Source organism: Dermacentor variabilis, chromosome 8, assembly GCF_050947875.1.
Source record: "Dermacentor variabilis isolate Ectoservices chromosome 8, ASM5094787v1, whole genome shotgun sequence".
NCBI classification, from domain to species: Eukaryota; Metazoa; Arthropoda; class Arachnida; order Ixodida; family Ixodidae; genus Dermacentor; species Dermacentor variabilis.
This window is the reverse complement of record NC_134575.1, coordinates 93,548,665-93,569,683: the sequence shown is the minus strand read 5'-3', so window position 1 is coordinate 93,569,683 and position 21,019 is coordinate 93,548,665.

The following is a 21,019-nucleotide window of genomic DNA, read 5'->3' as shown; positions in this document are numbered from 1 at the left end:
CACTTCATACCTATTACTTCAAATAAACTGAATCCATAAAAGCTTTTCCTTCCGTATTTTTGTACCTATGGTTTTTATGGCGCGGCAATGATGAATGTAACGTACTCTATTAGCTTCACAATTGCGTATGAGCAATTTTATTGGGGACACATGTATACTTATTGTAATCTAGATTATGCTTAAATGAATAATTTCGCTCTCAACGCACTAAAACCACAGTGCACTAATTTACAACAACTCAAATAAGTATAGAAACGGAATATGAAACATTCGTGCAGCTATTTAGAAGGAAACAGCGGCCTTATTGCGCAGAGTTTCAGCTTTTCCCTTCCTTGCCTTAGCATTGGCGTTCAATATTTTGTCATTCATCTTGCAGCAGTAGTTCGCCAATAAAATATTCGTGCTACACCACAAAAGGTGCCTTAACACAAATAGACATTTGTGTCCATCCTCGCAAGCGTCGAACTCTGAGGAATCATCACTGACGAGCAGTTCAAGCGTGAGGTAGATTTGGCAGATTTGTAAATTCCTCTTCCTGAACGTAGACTTTTTGCTTGTTATAAATTGCATCAGGTCTTCTAGGTTTAGAATTTTATCCGCTTCCTTCTCCTTGCGGAATGCTTCCAGCAGACGCTTCACAGCTTTCTTCAAAGAAGCAGATTCAAGACGCATGCGCTCGGAATCAGAATCCTCCCTCGAGGTGCTTGGCTTCGAAAGATAAAGTGGACATTGAGGAAACTTTGATGGGACTACGCCTGGGCGAAGACGCAGGCGTGAGAGTGGTGCAGTGACGGTGTGCCTTGTAAGGTCGTCAAGGTGAGAGAACTCCGGCACGATGTCGGCCTCAATGAAGTGAAGTTCAGAAACATAGAAGTAAGTTAAAAGTTGTTTTAAATTTTATTCTAACATTCCTGATTGAAAGGAACCTTCTGTAATTGAGCAAATAACCTTGCCGTATTTTTCAAAAGTAACTATTTGAAGAAGTGCTGAACATCTTATCCTGGAGTGCGGTGATACAATGAAATCTGCACGTGGTTCAGCCCAGAGTGCCTGAAGAAGCCCAGGCACTCTGGGCTTCTTCATCTTGCGGAAACACAAAGACGTGGTTTTTCTCCCCCGATTTGTAATTGCTCCGGTAATTGGGCACGCAGCACTTATTAGGCATATCTTGGCATGGCACTCCACATTCCGGCGCAATTAAGACTCGCTGTACACACAATCGCAAGCACAGCACAAGTGTTGAGACTGCATGCACTGGTCACGTCTAGAAAAAAAATGAGCGTTCGGAAGCATGCGGCACCATGGCCGAGCATGCCGGGACTTGTTTAACCGCGAAGCTTTTCGACGAGCGGCACGGCTCCTGGAACTAATCGAATTGTTGTCGCCGCCATCGTCGCCTCGGTCTTCTCCGAATAGCCGGGGTTAAAGGGACACTAAAAGTTACTATTAAGTCAACGTAGACTGTTGAAATACCATCCCAGAAACCTCGAAACGCTTGTTTCGTGCCAAGGAGAGACTTATTTTAAGAGAAAATGCGTTCTGAAGCGTCCGCGTTCCTCTAGCGCAGTTCAAATCGCCCGCCCTCCGATCGAGGAGTACTGACATCATGGTTTCATAGTGACGTTGCGCCATCGGTGAGTAGAACGGCGTCCGCAGACGGCGCTACGGCTTTTCTGCGCAAAACGCAAACGCGCGGCCAGAAACAGAGCCAAGGCAGAGCCGACAGCAGAGCGAAAGAGGGAGTATGGTGGCTAGCGGAAGGAGAAACGCGCGACCATAAGCTGGTACTTCATTCTATGACGCAAACTTCGACGCTCGTCGCAATGGACCCTGACAACGACAGATTGGCTCGCGATGGTGGGCTCAACTTCAGCGATTTGAGCACTGGCGAGCGCGACCTGCTGCTGAGGGCTCGCGCTGCCGGCGTCGTTGCGTACTACGACGGCGGCCTCGACACCGGCTCTCCGAAGCGGGAAAGCAACGCGGGCTTCCCACGACATCACATGGACGTGGCATTCTCGCTGCTTCTTCTAAATGAAAGCTTCGCGAGCCAGCAGAACCCTCACAGCACGACGCGACAACGAAACTACTGAAACTCCAAAGCGTGAGCGGCGCAGAGTCGAGCGCGCAGAGTCGAGCGAAAACGAAACCTTTCGACCACCCATATTACTGAAGGGTAACGTCAAAATGTTATTTTTTCTTAGAATCGAATAGACGTAGACAAGTAGCATTTTTTTCCCGTCTTATAATCGAATGAAATGATATTTTTAATACGAGTAGTTGAGTATTAGTAACACAAATTATGAGGAGTGCTTTCGTCATCGGGCTTGTACCGGAATGTCGCTGGGGGGTCTCAAATCGTGTCATGCATTTACCTCAATTTCTTGGTTACTAAAGCTCTGTTCGCGATTATATTGACGCCTTAGACGTTCTAGAACATTGCTCTACCAATTTAACTTGACTTTCTGGTAACCTTTAGTGTCCCTTTAACTGTTGTATATCTTCCGCGCTTCATTTTCAACACAGGTACGCCGCTAGTAGCTTCGCAGCGCGCTGCACGGAACTTCTATATTGGCCTCTTCTGGGTGACGTAGCTCAAGGGGAGAGGGTCATCGAGAAGGCCTTAAGTTCTCTAGAGGGTGTTGGCCGATGGCCTCTTCTCCGTGACGTCACTCGCCGAGCAGTCAGGCCTTCTTGTCTAGGAGGTGTTGGCTCGTCGCGATCGTCCCAGCGAATCCTCCACGTGCCGCTGCCGTGGGGGCGGTGCTCGCTGTACGTGACGTCATGCCAGATGTGGAAAAGCGGCCCCCCAACTAGGCTCGTTGCAGTCCTAGCGAATCCTCCACGATATGTCGGATGATGTGTATAAGGTGAAGCTGCAACGATGTGCTGCAGCTAAGAAGCGGCGGCGTGCGGAAGAAACGGATGAAGAGCGGGAACAACGTTTAGCTAAACGGCGTGCATATTATGCAGCCAGGCGAATGCGTTCAACATCTCTTGATCTGGGTGCATCTACAGGTATCACGCATGCTCTCAATGCTGACGCGACTTTGGCGACACCTGATCGTTCGACAGCAAGCCTTATGGGCGCTTTAACTGGCGACGAGACTGCATCTACACGTTTGATGAGCAGTGGGAACTCTACAACCTGAACAGAAGATTGCTTTCGCAATCCGCTAGGCTTAGCCAAGCTCAGCCACTGCCAATTTTTTAACCAGCACATTCGTTCAATTATTGCATAGGATGTTGATAAAGCTACAGCCGACAAATCAGCGTCACAACACATCTGGTACGTCGAGTACACGAGCTCGGGCTGCTGGTTACTGGAGGTGCTTCACCATTTACGCCATCAAGCCGGCGGAAAGAGGGGTGTCTTCAGACATATGTGGAATCCCCCCCCCCCACTTAACACCTGGCACCCGGGGCCCACGGCCACCTGCCCCCCCCCCCCCCAATTTCTACCCGACTGAGTGTACGTCTCACTAAATCATGGCCTATCACATGATTTTGTCAGTGAAATGTTTGAAGTAGAGCTGCCAAGATATTCGCCGTCATTTATTTCAGCATCTATGAGAGTAAACCTTATAAACAATGACTACTACACTTTGGCATATGCTACAGAATTCGTGTTGGTTTCCTGCTATGTCCTAATGTATATAAATTTTGTCCAGTGCCTTCTCGCTTCTGGAAGACCTTAGTACGTATATCGGATGATGTACATATAACTGTGCTCTGTATACGCCTCGCCAGCTTTCCCAGCATCTGGGCTTCTTATATCAGGGTGTAACCATATTACTTTAGGCACTGTGGCTTTCAAGAGCCCGCTGGATATTTCGGTTTATTGAATAGAGCTGCATAGGCCAGCCCCGCTGCCCAATAGAAGGTACGAAAAACACTGGAACTTCACTTTTCCGCACTATGAGTTTGCTCTACACAACAAAGCCAACCTTACGCTCATGGAACCTGTTATGATTGGGGGTTCAATCCCATCGCTCGTGATCCGTTGTCAAGATGGGAGTCGGGCATGAATTAGAAGGTAGCTGGCCCATGCCGTCGTCCAACTTATCCACGCTGAGGACGTTGATGAAGGGAAGGACTGCTTCTCATCGAGAACGAGGAATATGGGTTTATTTACACTATTTATATCAGTATAACGTGACTGTTTGAGAAAGTACATCAGTCTAACATGACTGCTTGAGAGAGAGTGTCCTGAGCAGCCGCAAAACAGCGGTTTTTAAACACTCGGTCCTCTCCCGATACAAAGTGATGCGACCGTTCGTTCAGTCATCGCAAACTAGCCGCCTCTCCTCGGCACGGTTTGCACATGCACACGCACACACACACGTGTTTACGGTCCGAAACCGACACCACACGAATTTCATAGAACTCGGAGCCGTTCCGGGTAGCGCGTTGTCTTGCGTCCTGGTCGGGGCGTGGGAAGGAGTGTCCGTCGGCGTTCCCGCGGCAGCTCCCCCGCCCGTAGGAGATCAGGTCCACTTTGTCGTTTTGCGCACAAAGCCTGCTTTGTCGAACTCCTTCAGTCACAACGCATCCTAGCTGAACCGACGGAGAGTGGAGGATGCGCGTATTGATATCGATACAAAGTCGACTTCGCCACGCCGGGGATAGAGGTTGGCGGCGATGCTCCTGAGATGTTGCTTCCACAGTCGCAACTGGTTGGCAAAACTTGCACTGCAGCTGGCCGTTCTTAGCAAACCGTAGAAGTTAGAGCAAGCTTTCAAACAACAAGGATCCGGTAAGAACTAGCATCAGGTTAAGAATTTCATGAGGGTGAATTGTTGTTTGTAGAAAAAAAAGGACTCCCAGAATTTTGCATACCAGCTATCTGCGAAGGCGTTCGCAAAGTTTTCGGAAAGTGTTCGTCAAAAGACAAGTGTTCCCTTGAGGTATCCCAGCTAACATGAATACCAATTGAAAAAAAGAAAACGAGGTCGTTTTTGTGGATTAAGCCAACTTCTCTGTTAGCAAGTTCCTCGACAAACCAGCTATAATATCATAAGAGAAGCCACCATCACGGCAGAGCAGTGATGCGATCGTGGCTATTAAAAAAATTCACGCGCTTTCTTTTCTGGACAGAAAATGAAATGAACATATGCAAACAGTAACGCGTTGCAAACGATAGAAAGTGCTGTTTTCAGATGTGCTCTTCAAAGCTTGCAGTGGCAGTGCAATCCCAAAGTTAATAATTGAAAGCCTTGTTTGATGGATTGATGGTTTGGTGATTTGATGGAAATTGAAGTTGTTTTATAGATGAAGGTGCTCAGACTGTGACAAAACGGTAAATTAAATCCTGGACGGAAATAGACCAAATACTTCACGCCGCACTTCACGACAACTGAGACTGTTTTAAAATGAACAAAAATATTCTCAAACATTTCTCAGACCATTTGCTAAACCCATTGTGACTATGCGGCTCACCTGGTTATAGCATATATGCAATGGTCCCCGAACATCGCCTTTGGCGCTTCGGCACATCAAACATACTGTTGAATATTGAAACCATGAAACATGTGCCATTTTATTTCCTTCTCGTGCTCCAATTTATGCCCTCATCTTCGCTGTAAGTATTCGATTTTTAATCTGTAGTTTTGGTAATTTGAGTGGTAATCGTTTTGTTGCGCTCTAAAAGTCTATAAATACAGCAAAGATTTCCCATTTCTAGCGGATCTTTTTTTTTGGGGGGGGTGTGGGGGGCTTAAGGAACTTTTTCTGCATAACCCTCTTTTTACGCGGACACGTAACATAAAGCTTAGAGAGCGCAAAATTTGCCTCATCGCATGCGCATAAATAAAAGATGAGTCAAGAATTGTTATTTGTGTTGTCCACTTCTCGTTGGCCTGCATGGCGAATGCGCATCGCCTTTATGTGCCGTACAGCCAGCTATCACGAAAGTGCGCACATAATCAACGTAACCACGGAACTACCGATGCTCATACCAAGATTGAAGGTAGCCAGGGGCGCAAACTCTTTGAAATGCTCACTGTGCTCAAAATTTAAATGTTTCTTGCTGTTATCGAAATGTTTGTAAGCGTCACTTTCTAAAGCATACGCTTGCAGGCATAGTTATTTATCACGCCGGCCGGCGTGCTGCATTCTTCATACGACGCAAATAATGTGCTCGTTCTGCGAAATATATACTATATAGACTAGTGCGCAAGGACGTTTTGCGTTGCTTTATTCATAAGTCCCCGATACAGAAAGAAAATATACGGCAAACTGCTACTCACCGAATGCGGGACATTACTCACTATACCTAATAAAACTACATACAAACCTACAATAATTTACCATTATTAACTTTCTTGGCATATTACCCCCCACGACACGTCACACCACGTGTCAAATTGACGAAACAGTTAGATTAAGCAGGTATGCACAAATATGCAGGTCGCTCTTCGCTCCCGACGCAATGGTTGTTATCGGGCACCTCGCTTCTGAAAAAAAAACAGGGTTCCAGCCTTCTCGCTCGCCTGCTTTCTGGCGCCACCGGAGTGTCTCGAACCGCGGGCGTCTTTCGCAGTACAGCGCCACTACAGCCGCGCCGTTGTGAGTGCTCACTGATACCTAATGTCATGCAATATATTATTAGACGTTAAATATACTCGCATCTAATATAGCGTCCTTCTTTTTTTTCAGTTTCAGCAGTTTATCGCTTTGACGAAATTATCACTTTCTCATATTGCCGCTCTCAGCCAACCCAGGTTTGCTGTGTCGGAAGCTTCGCGAACGCCTTCGCCGGCAGCTCATATGCAAAACTCTTGAAGTCTTCTTTTGCAGGTACAAGGTTTGAGCCACATGAAATGCTAGACCAAATCCGAGTCATTACCAGATACTCGTTGGTAGCAAGCCTGCCCTCACTTCAATGGTGCCATGAGCGAGATGTCGGCTTTGTTGTGTAGGGCAAAGTAATAGTGCGTCATAGTCAACTTCCAGTTTTTCTCCTATCCCCTGTTTGACACAGGAGCAAACCTATGCTACTCCATTCAATGAACAGAAATGCCCAGAGAGCAGCGTATTCAGAAGTGCATCCTAAATAGAAGGCCATGCTTGACTTGATCTAAGTGTCGCCTGGCGGGAACACACCGGAGAAACTCAACTGGCTTTCTGGGCACGTTCACGACAGCCGTCCCTTAGACGAAGTCAAGCATGGCCTTCAAGTTAAGATGCTTTTCTGAATACGGGGATTAGTATTCTGGTTGCATCTTGACATAAAAAACCCAGGATGTTGGGAAAGCTGGTGAGGCGTATACAGAGATCACTTAAATGCACATCATCCGCTATGGGTACACAGCTCTTCCAGAATAGAGAAAACACGGGAGAGAATTTTAGGTACGTTAGGACATAGCGTGGAAGTACGACGAACACTATAACATTAGCCAAAGTGCAGTAGACCGTCTACATACTATGCACGTTGAAAGATGCTTTAATAAATAACGGGGAATATCTTGGCAGCTGTGTTCCAACCATTTCACTGTCAAAGTAATTACAGACCGTCGTATTGCAAGGCGTACACCGCGTAGTAAAACGCACGCTGGACAGTAGAGTCGCGTGAGTATAACGAGAAATTTCTTTTATTTTTCATGTGGTATTTGTTACTCTTTTCTTCTTCACGGCGATAGAAACTTCCTGTAGGAGTGATGCCGACGGCTTGTCAAAAATGGTACAAATATGACCTTTGAAGTGACTGCTGCTTTTTGCAGTCTCTATGAACAGGCGATATAAATGAAAAGTAGCACAACTCCTTCTCGCCTACGCATCACCATGATACAGAAGGAGAGAAGTTCTATGAGAGCTTCGAGGAAAGCAAATATTCGTTATGCGCTGCAATTGCGGAACACCTTACTACGAAAGTGGAAAGAAGAAAAGGGCGAAGGCAGTCAGATTGAGGCATGCTGGTAGTACATTGCCGATATAGCAGAAGCAAAATAACGGCCGAAGAGAGGCGAAACACGTGAACAAAACGCGAGGACAGCCTTTTAAATTATGACATTGACTTTATGGGAACAGAGGTGACATGTTGGTGGAATGTACGCGGATAGACATATTGCCCATAATGAATACCTAACTGACTTATGTCACCCTCGATGGCCAAAATCAGGCGCTATTGTACAAAACGTAATTCCTACAATGGGGCTGCCGTCTAAAGAGGTGCGTCTCTCCGAACAGAAGGACAATTTGATGGGTACCAGTGAAACCAGAACACAAAGAACATAATTTACCACTAACCAAAAGCCGTCACAATGTTTTCAAAAGGTACAAAAGAAAAGGACACATTTATCCCACAAAAACACAGGCCTTAAAACATAGACGTAATATGTCGGCTCATCTCTTTGGAGCTCCAAAGGCTGTTTCTACATAATAAGGTACAAAATGAATGGTTCTACGATTAGAGTTTATCTGTTGCGATCGACTTGAATTGAGGGATATGTTACGAAGGAACTTTAAAACTTAAGGCGCAAGAGGAAATTGGTGGCGCTGATGCCCGTACTTGCGAACAAATGTTTAGCTTGCAAGCACAGCCTTAGGAGAGCATAAACTTGTTGGCATAAGACCTGTGTAAGTTATTCCGATAAAGGTATTGCCTTAATGCTAAGACGTAATGTTGCCCTAGCAAGCAAACTCTGGAGGCTGCAAATGATGTCGGACGTAAGGTAGAAAGAGTAAATATAGGATGTTCTTTCACGCAACAAATGACCTCAGAAAAAAAAGCGACCACAACATAAAATACTTTAATTGCAGGGCTCAAGTGCAATTGGTTGAACCATCAAAATTTATCAGCAAGATTAGCATAGGCAGCCATCGAAACATAACGCTATAAAACTGAAAAATACAGACAATACTGGAGAATGAAGGAAACTTGAAAGCGTCAAGAAGGAAACAATATTCGCACGAGTAAGATGTAGGCAGTTCCAAGGAAATAGCAAGGTGTCGAACCTAGCCCAAACCGAGAACTGTCGCCGAACTCAAACAACCTGTCAAGAGTATTACAACCCTCATATCTAGAAGAGCAAGAAGTAAAGATGGAATAAAACAAGTAGAGATACTACGCCTCGTGCAGGCCTTCGTCCTCAGCCGAATGACCTTTGCCCTACCTTTCAAGCTACACGAAAGACCGAGATAGAGCACATCGACAAGTTCATAAGAATCGCATAAAGTGCTGCGCTGCAACTTCCGAACTGAACGAGCGCACACAGGCTCATGTCGATGGGCATAAATAATACATATGAAGAACTGGCAGCCGCTACGCTAGAAAACGACTCAAGAGAACACACCAGGGCAGAAAACTACGCCAAAGACTGGTATACCCGTTCACCCCCAATACTGCGGAGACGCAACGGCCATTAGACGCTTTTAGACGCTAGTTCCTACATTGATCGTCGGCGTCCCTGGGAGTCTCCGGCGTAAGCGAGCGGCCAAGCCCAGCAAAGTATTAAAGAGAAAACGCGGAGCGCAGTGGGGGATGAAAGACAACTATACCGAAGAGAGCGGGAAGAGGAATCTGAAGAGGAGGGTGCTGTGGAACTATGAGGCGGACAGCGGAGGAAGACAGCATGGGGAAAGCGTAAGAAAAGCATAGTGGCCGCGCTAGACAGGATCTGCGGCGACGACCGCTACGACATGGCGCTAGAGTATCGCGCCGTCCTCTGTTCAACGATGATGCCATCCGTAAGACGTGTAGCGAGAGCACGTGTAGTTTCTGGAATATTAAGGCTTCCTCTCGCAAGAAAGCCTGGTGCAACGGTGGTAGTGTTCTTCCCTAATAGGCCTTCTACATAGGTACCGTATAGGGCCGCCATCTTGCACACGTTCCAAAAGCCGACGTTCGATTTCGCCTCGCGCGATTGTCCAGACTGCGCCGATATCGCGGCCTAGGCTAATCTAGCCCAATCGCGTGAGGAGAAATCTAACGTCGGCTTTTCGAACGTGTACAAGATGGCGGCCTAGATCACCATTGCACGGAGTGATCAACCTGAAGTTTTATTAATGTTTTCTTTACAAAACTCCCTATAGTTGACCCTGTAGTTGATTTGGGTTGGCAAATAGACTGGATATTTCTGGACTTCCGCAAAGCATTTGATACTGTTTGCCATTCTTTACTACATTATAAACATCGAATGTTAAATATAGATTCTAGTGTGTTTAGCTGGATAAAAAGCTATTTGTCAAGTAGCCGTCAACGTGTGATCCTGAATGGTACTAATTCAGATTATCTTGAGGTCTCATCAGGCGACCCGCAAGGATCTGTTCTGAGGCGTCTTCTTTTTCTTATATATATTGTCACAGACAAAGCCACAAAAGACTTCGGTCGACGCTAGAGATCTTTTATATCTATCGCTGTCCTGGCACCTTCGTCGTTCTCTTCTTCTCGGAGCCACCCAACGTGCCTAGCATGTGGCACCGACTTGCACCGAGTGGCTGTCAGCTGTGTCGAGGTCGTGGCATTACCCCCCTCCCTAGAAGCATCGTCTCGATGCGGAACATTGAGGCACTGGAGATAGCGACGGTGATACGGTTAAGACAGACGTAGATGGTGAGAGAGGTGCGGAGCTTTGCGTTCAGCGGGAGTGGTATAACTTCAATCTAGAGACGTGAACGACATCGGACAGGCCTGGGCGTCGGGGACGGCGAGTGGTGCCTTCTCCTTCAGGAATCACTTCGTATGTGACGTCGCCGAGTCGTTGAACGATCCTATAAGGTCCAAAGTAGCGGCGCAAAAGTTTCTCCGACCGACCACGCTGGCGGATCGGTGTCCACACCCATACTTTGTCACCGGGTTGATAAGTGACGTCGCGGTGACGAAGATTGTACCGGTTGGCGTCGTTGTGTTGTTGGTGGCGGATACGCATTCGTGCGAGCTGGCGTGCCTCTTCGGCATATCGAGCGAATTCCGCAGCATCAGTGGCAACATTAGAACAGTAGGTGGGTAGAAGCATTGCGTCCAACGTTGTAACAGCTTCCCGGCCGTGTACTAAGCGAAAAGGGGTGAAGCCGGTAGTTTCTTGAACGGCAGTATTATATGCAAACGTAACGTATGGGAGAACGTCGTCCCAGTTTTTGTGGTCGACGTCAACATACATGGAAATCATATCAGCGATCGTTTTGTTTAGCCTTTCTGTGAGCCCATTCGTCTGGGGATGGTAAGCAGTGGCTTTGCGGTGAACTGTACCACTGAGAAGCATGATATATTCTGTGAGCTGCGCTGTAAATGCTGTGCCCCGGTCGGTTATAACCACTGTTGGAGCACCGTGGCGGAGTACGATACCATGTACAAAGAAGGTAGCAATATCATTAGCAGTGCCTCGTGGGAGTGCTCGGGTTTCAATGTAACGTGTAAGGTAGTCTGTGGCAACAGCAATCCAACGGTTACCAGCCTTCGACGTGGGGAATGGCCCAAGCAAATCTATGCCAACCTGCTGAAAAGGGATCCGCGGGGGATCCACGGGATGGAGAAGGCCAGCCGGACGCGCGGGTGGTGTCTTGCGTCTCTGGCAGTCGCGGCATGTCCTCACGTATTGCTTTACGTCACGGCGAAGGTTAGGCCAGAAGTACTTTTGGCGTATGCGTGAAAACGTCCGTGCGAATCCCAAGTGGCCCGAAGATGGCTCGTCGTGAGTGGCCCGCAGGATATCGTCACGCAGTGAAGACGGCACTACAAGAAGGCAGGCGGTTGCAGTCGAGTGAAAACCCAGTTTGTAGAGAACGCCATCTCGGAGAAAAAACGAGGATAATTTGCGGATGAACATACGAGGCGGCTCTGGTAGACGGTTCTCAAGGTAGTCGATGAGAGGCCGGAGTTCTGAATCATCGCGCTGTTGCTTGCTGATGTCTGATACTGTGATAATGGACAGAAATGCGTCCTCTTCATCAAAGTCGTATGGCGACGGTTGAAGTGGAGCACGTGACAGGCAGTCGGCGTCGGTGTGTTTACGCCCGGACTTGAACGCTATCGTCATATCGTATTCTTGCAAGCGAAGACTCCAGCGTGCAAGACGGCCAGATGGATCCTTGAGATTGGCGAGCCAGCACAATGAATGGTGATCTGTCACAACTCGAAATGATCGGCCGTATAAATATGGTCGGAACTTAGCAATTGCCCACACAACGGCCAAGCATTCCTTCTCCGTAGTGGAATAGTTCCTTTCAGCTGGAGACAAAGTGCGGCTTGCGTACGCAATGACGCGCTCGGCTCCATCTTGCCACTGTACGAGGACGGCACCAAGGCCAACGTTGCTGGCATCCGTGTGCAACTCGGTGTCACTGTCTTCGTCAAAGTGTCCTAGAACAGGAGGTGTGTGCAGACGTTTCTGGAGTTCACAGAAGGCCTCGTGTTGGTCCTGCTCCCAGACAAACGGAACATTATCCTTAGTCAACCGTTGCAACGGTTCGGCTATTCGTGAAAAGTTGGCCACGAAGCGTCGATAATATGCGCAAAGCCCTAGAAAACGGCGGAGTTCGTGTTTGTTCGAAGGTGTTGGAAACGAAGCAACAGCAATGGTTTTGTCGGGATCTGGTCGAATGCCTTCGTAGCTGACGACATGGCGTAAAAATTTGAGTTCGTCATACCCGAAATGGCATTTTTCAGGCTTTAAAGACAGGCCAGCAGTACGAATTGCGTCTAGAACTGCGTGTAAGCGCTGGAGGTGCTGCTCAAAAGTTTCTGAAAAGACAACGATATCATCTAAATAGACAAGGCATGACTGCCACTTGAGACCTGATAGAACCGTGTCCATCATGCGCTGAAAAGTAGCAGGCGCAGAGCACAATCCGAAAGGAAGGACCTTGAATTCGTAAAGTCCGTCAGGCGTAATAAATGCGGTTTTCTCACGGTCACGCTCATCAACCTCTATTTGCCAGTAGCCGCTGCGAAGGTCCATCGATGAGAAGTATCGAGCATTTCGAAGGCGGTCCAAAGAGTCGTCGATGCGGGGAAGGGGATAAACGTCCTTCTTCGTAACGTTGTTAAGCTTGCGATAGTCAACGCAAAAACGCAGTGTGCCGTCTTTCTTTTTCACCAGAACCACAGGTGACGCCCATGGACTGGTGGAGGGCTGTATGATATCGTCGGTAAGCATTTGTTGGACTTGATTTCGGATGGCGTCTTGCTCTTTACGAGAAACACGGTAAGCGCGTTGGCGCACGGGTCTTTCATTGGGATTTGTAATAATTCTGTGTTTCGCAATAGGCGTTTGGTTGACCTTCGATGTTGAAGCGAAACAGTCCGCAAAAGACTGTAAAAGGCTTCGAATGCTAGCCTGTTGTTGACCCGATAATTTAGAATTCACATCAATATTGCTGTTGGCTGGCACGTCACAGTTAGAATCTCCATCAGTTTGCCCTACTGTTAAACAAGCGGGAAAATCACTGACTGGCTCCAAATAGGCGATGGCAGTTCGTGGGGCGAAGTGCTGGTATTCACGACTGAAATTGGTCACTAAAATCTGAGCAGTCCGTGACGACAGCTGCAAGATGCCGCGGGCTACGCAAACTTGTCGAGCCAACAAGACTGACAGATTGCCTTCAGCGATTCCGAGATGGGGAGGATCATCATCTGTTTCTACGGTGATCAACGCAGTACTCCGAGGTGGTAAAGTAGCACAGTCACCCGAAACGCGTAACACCGTGGACTGTGGGCGGTAGCCGTCCGAAATAGTTGCGTGTTCGCTAGAAAATGTGACAAGCAACTCGCGAAGGTTTATGATTGCGCCGTACTCCCGAAGAAAGTCCATGCCGAGTATGACCTGCCTAGAGCACTCTTCCAGTATAATAAATGAACCGACAAATGTGACCTCACGAATTTGTACCCTCGCAGTGCATTTGCCGATCGGCGTGAGGACATGACCGCCGGCTGTACGGAGCTTAGGTCCTGGCCACGGTGTCGTCACCTTGCGAAGTGCCGTAGCCCGTTGTCCGCTCATAACAGAATAATCGGCGCCAGTATCGACAAGAGCGGTTACATGGTGGTTATCGACAGAAACGAGTATGTCGGCTGAAACAGGCTCACGGTTTTCGAAGGAAGGTGTCGAAGGTACGCAGTCGTCGTTGTCTTCGTCGTTATCGTCCTCGTCGGGGTGTCGCAGCGGAGGATCTTTCGAAGTGCGTTGGACAGCGGCCCCACCTCCGGAGGTCGCTGTTCTCAGTTTCCCCGACTTGGGCTCGTGGGCCGGTTGCCCACGGAAGCGGAGAACGTAGCGTAGCGGCTAGGTGACGCCGATCGTCGAGGAGGTGGTGATCGTGACTGGCGCCTCTGCGGAGACGGAGATCGGGTCGTTGGCAGGGACTGTTCAACCGGTGGGAACTGCGCGTACGGCGACGAAGGTTGACTGGCCAGATATTGCTGGATTTCTCTCGGACGCTCTCCCTCACGTGGGCGACGAGCGCCGGGGTGATAGCCCTGGAGTCCAATTCTTCGGTAGTAGCAGGCACGGTACAAGTGGCCCGCTTCGCCACAGTGGAAGCAGAGTGGCTGATAGTCAGGTGTGCGCCACACGTCTGACTTTCGCGTATTGATTCGGGGGCTCGTGGAACCGTACATATTTGTACGTGAACCTTGGCCCTGGAAGTGGCACAGCAGTTCTTCAGAAGAAGGCGGGTTACGGTGGTTCCCGGGTTGCGCAGGTAGCCTCACTGCTTGCGCATAAGTCAGTACGGGGGCGGCTTCAGGTCTGGTTTGCACGAATGGCTGTGCTGCCTGGCGAACTTCTTCGCGGACGATATCTGTGAGGGATGTTACGGTCGGTTGAAATCGCACTCCCTGTAGCCGGTCGAGCTCCTCACGCACGACACTACGCACAAGCTCTCGAAGCGCATCGGTGTCATAGGGTAACGAGAGAGAAGATGCTGATCCCAGGTTGATTTGGCGATCGTAGACCGAGGAGCGTTGTTGAAGGGCTCGCTCCATTGTTGTCGCCTCACTGACGAACTCAGCTACTGTAGCTGGAGGCCTTCGCATCAGTCCAGCAAACAGCTGTTCTTTTACCGCACGCATCAGTAGGCGTACTTTCTTCGCTTCTGTCATGCCAGGGTCAGCACGCTTGAAAAGCCGCGACATGTCTTCTACGAACATGGCTACGCTTTCGTTCGGCCTTTGAACCCTATTCTGAAGGGCTTGCTCTGCTCGCTCTTTTCTTGCGGGGCTGCTGTACGTATCGCGTATCTGCCGTTGAAATTCTTGCCAGGTGGTGATGGATGGCTCGTGGTTAGCGAACCATGTTCGGGCAGAGTCCTCTAGGGCGAAGTACACGATCCTTAACTTTTTCTGCTCGTCCCAATAATTGACGTCAGCCACACGATCGAAGTCGTCGAGCCAGTCTTCCACGTCCTCAAAAGGCTCACCATGGAACGGCCGCGGCCAGCGTGGGGTGTGGAGAACCAGCGACGCAGGAGGCTGTCCCGTACCGTACGTCTCCTGTGTCTGGCTTGCGGTTGTGGTGGACATCCTCGGCAGATCTTGCAGGCCGTATTCCGGAGGCAGTCTTTGAAGCCGTCGGCTTTTGCGTAGGTTGTCCGCTCCCTGTTCCTGGGGGTCAGAGTACATAGACGCGTACCCCGCACTTCCACCAGTTTGTCACAGACAAAGCCACAAAAGACTTCGGTCGACGCTAGAGATCTTTTATATCTATCGCTGTCCTGGCACCTTCGTCGTTCTCTTCTTCTCGGAGCCACCCAACGTGCCTAGCATGTGGCACCGACTTGCACCGAGTGGCTGTCAGCTGTGTCGAGGTAGTGGCAATATAAATGACATTAACTTAGATATTGACTCTAACTTGCGGCCCTTCGCGGATGACTGTATTGTGTATAGAAAAATCGATAATGAACATGATGTTCTCAATCTGCAGGCCGACCTAGAACGTATTTGCGAATGGTGCTCTAAGTGAAAAATGAATTTGAATACGGGTAAGTGCGTCCATGTGCGGTTTACTAAGAAGAAAAAAAGTAATCGATGTCAGCTACTGTCTAATGCATAATATATTAAGTAATAAATCCACGACTAAATATTTGGGCGTGATGCTGTCGAGCGACTGCTCTTGGCGGGCGCACGTACACTATGTAATTGGCAAAGCGGCAGTTGCTTTGAATTACATTCAAATAAATTTAAAATATTCAAATTCTAACCTCAGAAGCACGGCGTACCTAACTTGTATACGACCTATTTTAGAATATGCTTGCACCCTTTGGGACCCGTCACAGATATGTCTTATAAATAAACTATAAAAAACACAAAACACAGCAGCCAGGTTCGTCTCGGGTAGGTACGGGAGGAAGTACAGTTGCACAGCAATGAAAACAAAGCTCAACTGGGAATCCCTGTCGTCCCGCCGAAAGAAACTGCGGCTAAAGCTTCTGTATGAAATCTATCACAACAAAACTGGAATTGATAGGGAATTGTACATAAAACTACCAAACCATATATCGACACGCACTGACCACCAGTGCAAACTTAGAGAATACCAGGCTAGGACAGGCCTGTATGCCAATTCTTTTTTTTTTTTGTAAAAACTATCGCTCTGTGGAATCGACTGTCATACGGACAGGTGTGCAGTGTGAATGAAGATGTATTCTTTTCATGCTTGTAACCCCCTGCTGTAGCGCTTTCGGGCTAAGCATGGATAAGTCTGAATAAAGAATAAAAAACGTGAAGAACTATGCTATCTGCCACAGGCGAGTCAAAAATTACGTAAAACTTAAAATTTATCACCCAGTGTAAGCTGGTACATATCGTGGGACCGCCCCCGTCAGCCAAGAATGAGATAGCCCCGCAATCCTAAATTAAAAAAAAATAAAATACGCCGTTCAATATCACGCGCTATGCGGTCAAGAGGTTTGTACAGTTTACCGGTAAGCGCACTTTAAAACAACATATATTCACAGTGAAGTAGACGCGCGTATGAAGTGATTTGTTGGTTTACTAACGTCCAGCTTGCATCAGAATGATTCTGATGAAGGCCGGATCCCGGCCGAAACGTCAATAAACCAATAAACCGCTGCATACGCGCGTCTAATTCACTGAGTATATATATATATATATATATATATATATATATATATATATATATATATATATATATATATATATATATATATATATATATATATATATATAACACATGTTATCAAATGTTATTAACAAATGTTGTCGCACAGGGCGGGACGCGCCTGAATGTATCCGTAGTTTCTGGAAAGATATCAATGCTTCTATCCGCTGTCTGTTGTCGCCGAACCTTGTGTTATCTGATTTATTCGCCTGATGCGAATGGTGTAGAACTATGTGGAAGGCAAGCGGGTCCCAACGATTAGTCTCGAACGTTCGACGACTGCTGTATAAAAGCCGTCGCGCTTGACCCGCTGATCAGATTTTCGACGATCGCCGAGTGTGTTCGCCGCTACCGTTGTTCTTCGAGTGTAGCCTGTTTGTGAGGGCACAAGTTCGCACAATAAAACGCTCGTTTCGTTAATCACAGTTTTTCTGCCTTCTCAACCGTCACTACCACGTGACAATATATATAGATTGCGTAGGAATTTATTGTTCTACTTATGCAGAGGTGAGCCCCCATGGACCCTTGCAGTTTTTCGGTCATAATTCTGTGTTGTATAGGACGGAGCATGCGGTGAGACCGACCCTAGATCAGCCACGAGAAAAACCACCGGGGAGGGGGAGGCGGCAAACAACGATTCGTTTAGAAACACTGATGTATCTATGTGCATCGATGTTTCTGACACTTTTATCAGTTTTGTAAGCCACTTCCAGACCTTGTTAAAATCAGTGTTCCGAACCAAGGCTTGCCTGGTAAAGGAACTCCCTCGTGTGTTGTGCGTACACCAATGTGCTACACCTGGGGATTTATTATACCTATTTTTGAGGTGCCAAAAAGCGACACACAGCACACGAGAGAGGACCACGGGACAGAGCGCCACTCACAACTACTTTAGTTTGACCGGAGACACGCAGGCATATGCCCTCAGTCAGCGCCTGCGCAAGAAGCACACTCAAGTATCAAGGGCGGTAACATAGGGCACATTCAGCAAACGTTTTCTCTAACTTATACAATGCTAACGACGTTTCACTAACACAAAAGCTACCTTTCTTACTGTTATCAAAATGCTTCCATTATTTCCCTAGCTTTCGTATTTTTGCTTCCGACCAGAATCCGCGCGTCAGGAAAGTCTGCCTCACAAGAACGCGAGGGTCAGTTCCTGATATGCTTTGGTATACTAGCACTTTTTTTGCTTAATATTTATTTTGCTTATTTTGCTTTATATAGGTGTAATGAATCTATGCCAACTTGCTCAGCAAGAAGTTCCCTGGTGACTTCGCGGCATCATACGACAATATCGGTGCGTCATACTATAATTGCGCTTTCCTCATCCATAATTATGGGGTGAAATATCTCATCGTCATCATTCTATTCCACCGTAAATATGCAAGTCTCGCCAGTTTGCACCGTTCTATTCCGGCATACCCAAACCAGTGGTTGAACGCTTCCTAATCTAAGCACACCACGTGAACCCTTATCATCATCGGCTGTGTGGCCCTTGCCTCGGCAGCCATTTCGTTACTCCGACAGGCCTTCGGCAGTCTCCTTTACGCATTACATGACACTGGCCTAACTCCACTTCTATGTTTAAATGTCATCCAAAATGGAAAGTAAACGCGTTTTCTCTCTGATTCAGGGCGGTGCTATTTCACTGAAACCGTTCACTATCGGTATTCGGTAGTTCAGAAAGCTTCCATGTTAAAGCTCATTACGGTCAAGAGACGTTTTGCTCTTAATTGCTTTGCTGTTTCGGCTCCGCTATCTTGCAGATGAAAATGTGCCGAAGTCAGGATACTCCTCCTCCTGTCGTTGTTAGTTATTTACAACTCATTATTTAGATACCACATGCATATCGAAGGGCATGTTTATTCGTTCACATTCCTTGTTAGGTATCACTTGTTTTATGGAACACCGCCTGAAGTTTTTGAAATTTCGTGCCTGAATTTGCAAGATGTTTCATGTGCGACAGCATTTTCTCTGACACCGGTATCAATGAATGGTTGGTGCTTGGGGCACGATAGCGAGACAATGGCCGTATCGATGGCAAATCGCAGTAGAAACATACCAAACACAACTTTTGTGAAATTCTACGCAGGACAATGAGAGAGTTCAGTAGTATGGAAGCATTACGTAGATGCGCAGGTAATTATTTCACAATGGTTAACAATATATTTTTAGTGGCCTGCGTTGCCTCATGGCTTGACGTACGAATGAGATTATATGTAAACACGGAGACACGTTTCCGTTAGATACTGTCACAGCGACTTTTGAGATGCATTGTCCATGAGCCATCGTCCACAACTATCAAATCAGTTACTTCTTAACTGCAAGCCCCCGAGTGCATCTTGATGGACCGTCTTAGTACAGAGGATTATGTCAAAGTAAATTATGCGCGTCAGCTGCACACGCAGATCAGATCCTTTGAAACGCTACGTTTCATGTGACGTTTCCATGTGATGATTTGCTTACGAACAAATAGGTGATAAAATTTTATGCTTGGGTGTTGGGACTCGAGGTAGCGTTTAGGTAAGACATCCTCCATGCAAGGGATGAGTGCGCCTGCGAGTAGCAGCCAAAAGTGACGCATTTATTTTGCATTATTTAGATATCGAAACAAATAATCAGGCTATAGTCAGCCCACATACGTCTGCACACGTGAGGACGCACATCTCTGCAGAAGTCCTGACACTTCAGCACCCCTCTCACTCCCCGAAAAGTCCGCTTTTGAAAGCGTTCTTCTTCTCCAGTTCGATGAGAATTATGACCTAGTTGCGGCCCACTAGAGGTGTCGTGTAGTTAACGGAACTCCACCTCTGATATCCAGTTTTCGAAGCAATGACGAGGCAATACGGAAACAGATTTCGTTCGCGCTCTTTCCACGAAACAGTTCACGCCCCCTCCGCGACTGTCATCGACTGCGTTCCTTGCTCTCCGTGACGGTCATCTTGTCAGGGTCAGGAGATTACTATTCTCCCTCGTTACCGCTTCCGCGGAGGCCGGAGTACGCGGCCGCTTACAAGTGAGCCGCTTATTTGACCGTCACGGTCGGCGTCCGGCCTTGTCGCCAAGAAGGCTGGCGCCGATGAAGGGGGCTACCTCTGGAGAAGCACCTACATAATGCGCGATGCCGATTTGGGGCGCTTCTTTACTCGTCATAGGCGGTGCAGGGCACAATCACCGTCTGAGCGCAGCTGCTGTATCGGGGGAAACAGCCAAGGAATGCGCATGGCGAATTTGGGGTGCAACACCGGTAAATTATGGACATAGGGGAAATTACTTTATATGGGAATTGGTGACAAGAAAAATTGGTATATAAGAGGGCAAGGTGTATGCAGTGAAACAGAAGCAGGCTAATGTGACCAGCGGCTTGAATAACATAGTAAAAGCAGTGAAGTTTCATACTGACCTATACTGTGCCCACAGTAGCCACGTAACCTTCGTTGGAAAGACTTATAAACAGGATAGAGAGGTTCCTTCGGTTACTAGCGATTAAGTTAGAAGGGCCTTGCAAGACATCTCCCAGGAAAAATTGGCAAGCGAAGATGGAATAAAAATTGATTTAACTAGAGATGGAGTAGATATTGTGCTTAAAAAGCTTGCGGCTTTTCATAAGAGATTTCTCACGAATTCAAGTGGACGAAACACAAGGAAAAGTGCCACTATTATACTAATACATAAGAAGAGAGGCGTTAAAGAATGAAAGAATTAAAAGCTGTCTAGTTTGATTTCCGTTTTGTATAAAGATGTTCCCAGGTTTTAAGAAATATACAGAGTACAGTCAACCTCTCTATATAAAGTGCACGAATTATTAAAAGGGATTTGAATCAGTAGAGGCAGCAGCAGTTATGGAGGCAATGCGCCATCAAGGAGTAGAGGAGGCATACGTAAATACCTTGCGAAACATCTACAAGGATTGAGCAGCTACCTTGGTTGTCCTTAAGTACAAAGTTAGCTATCAATAAAGA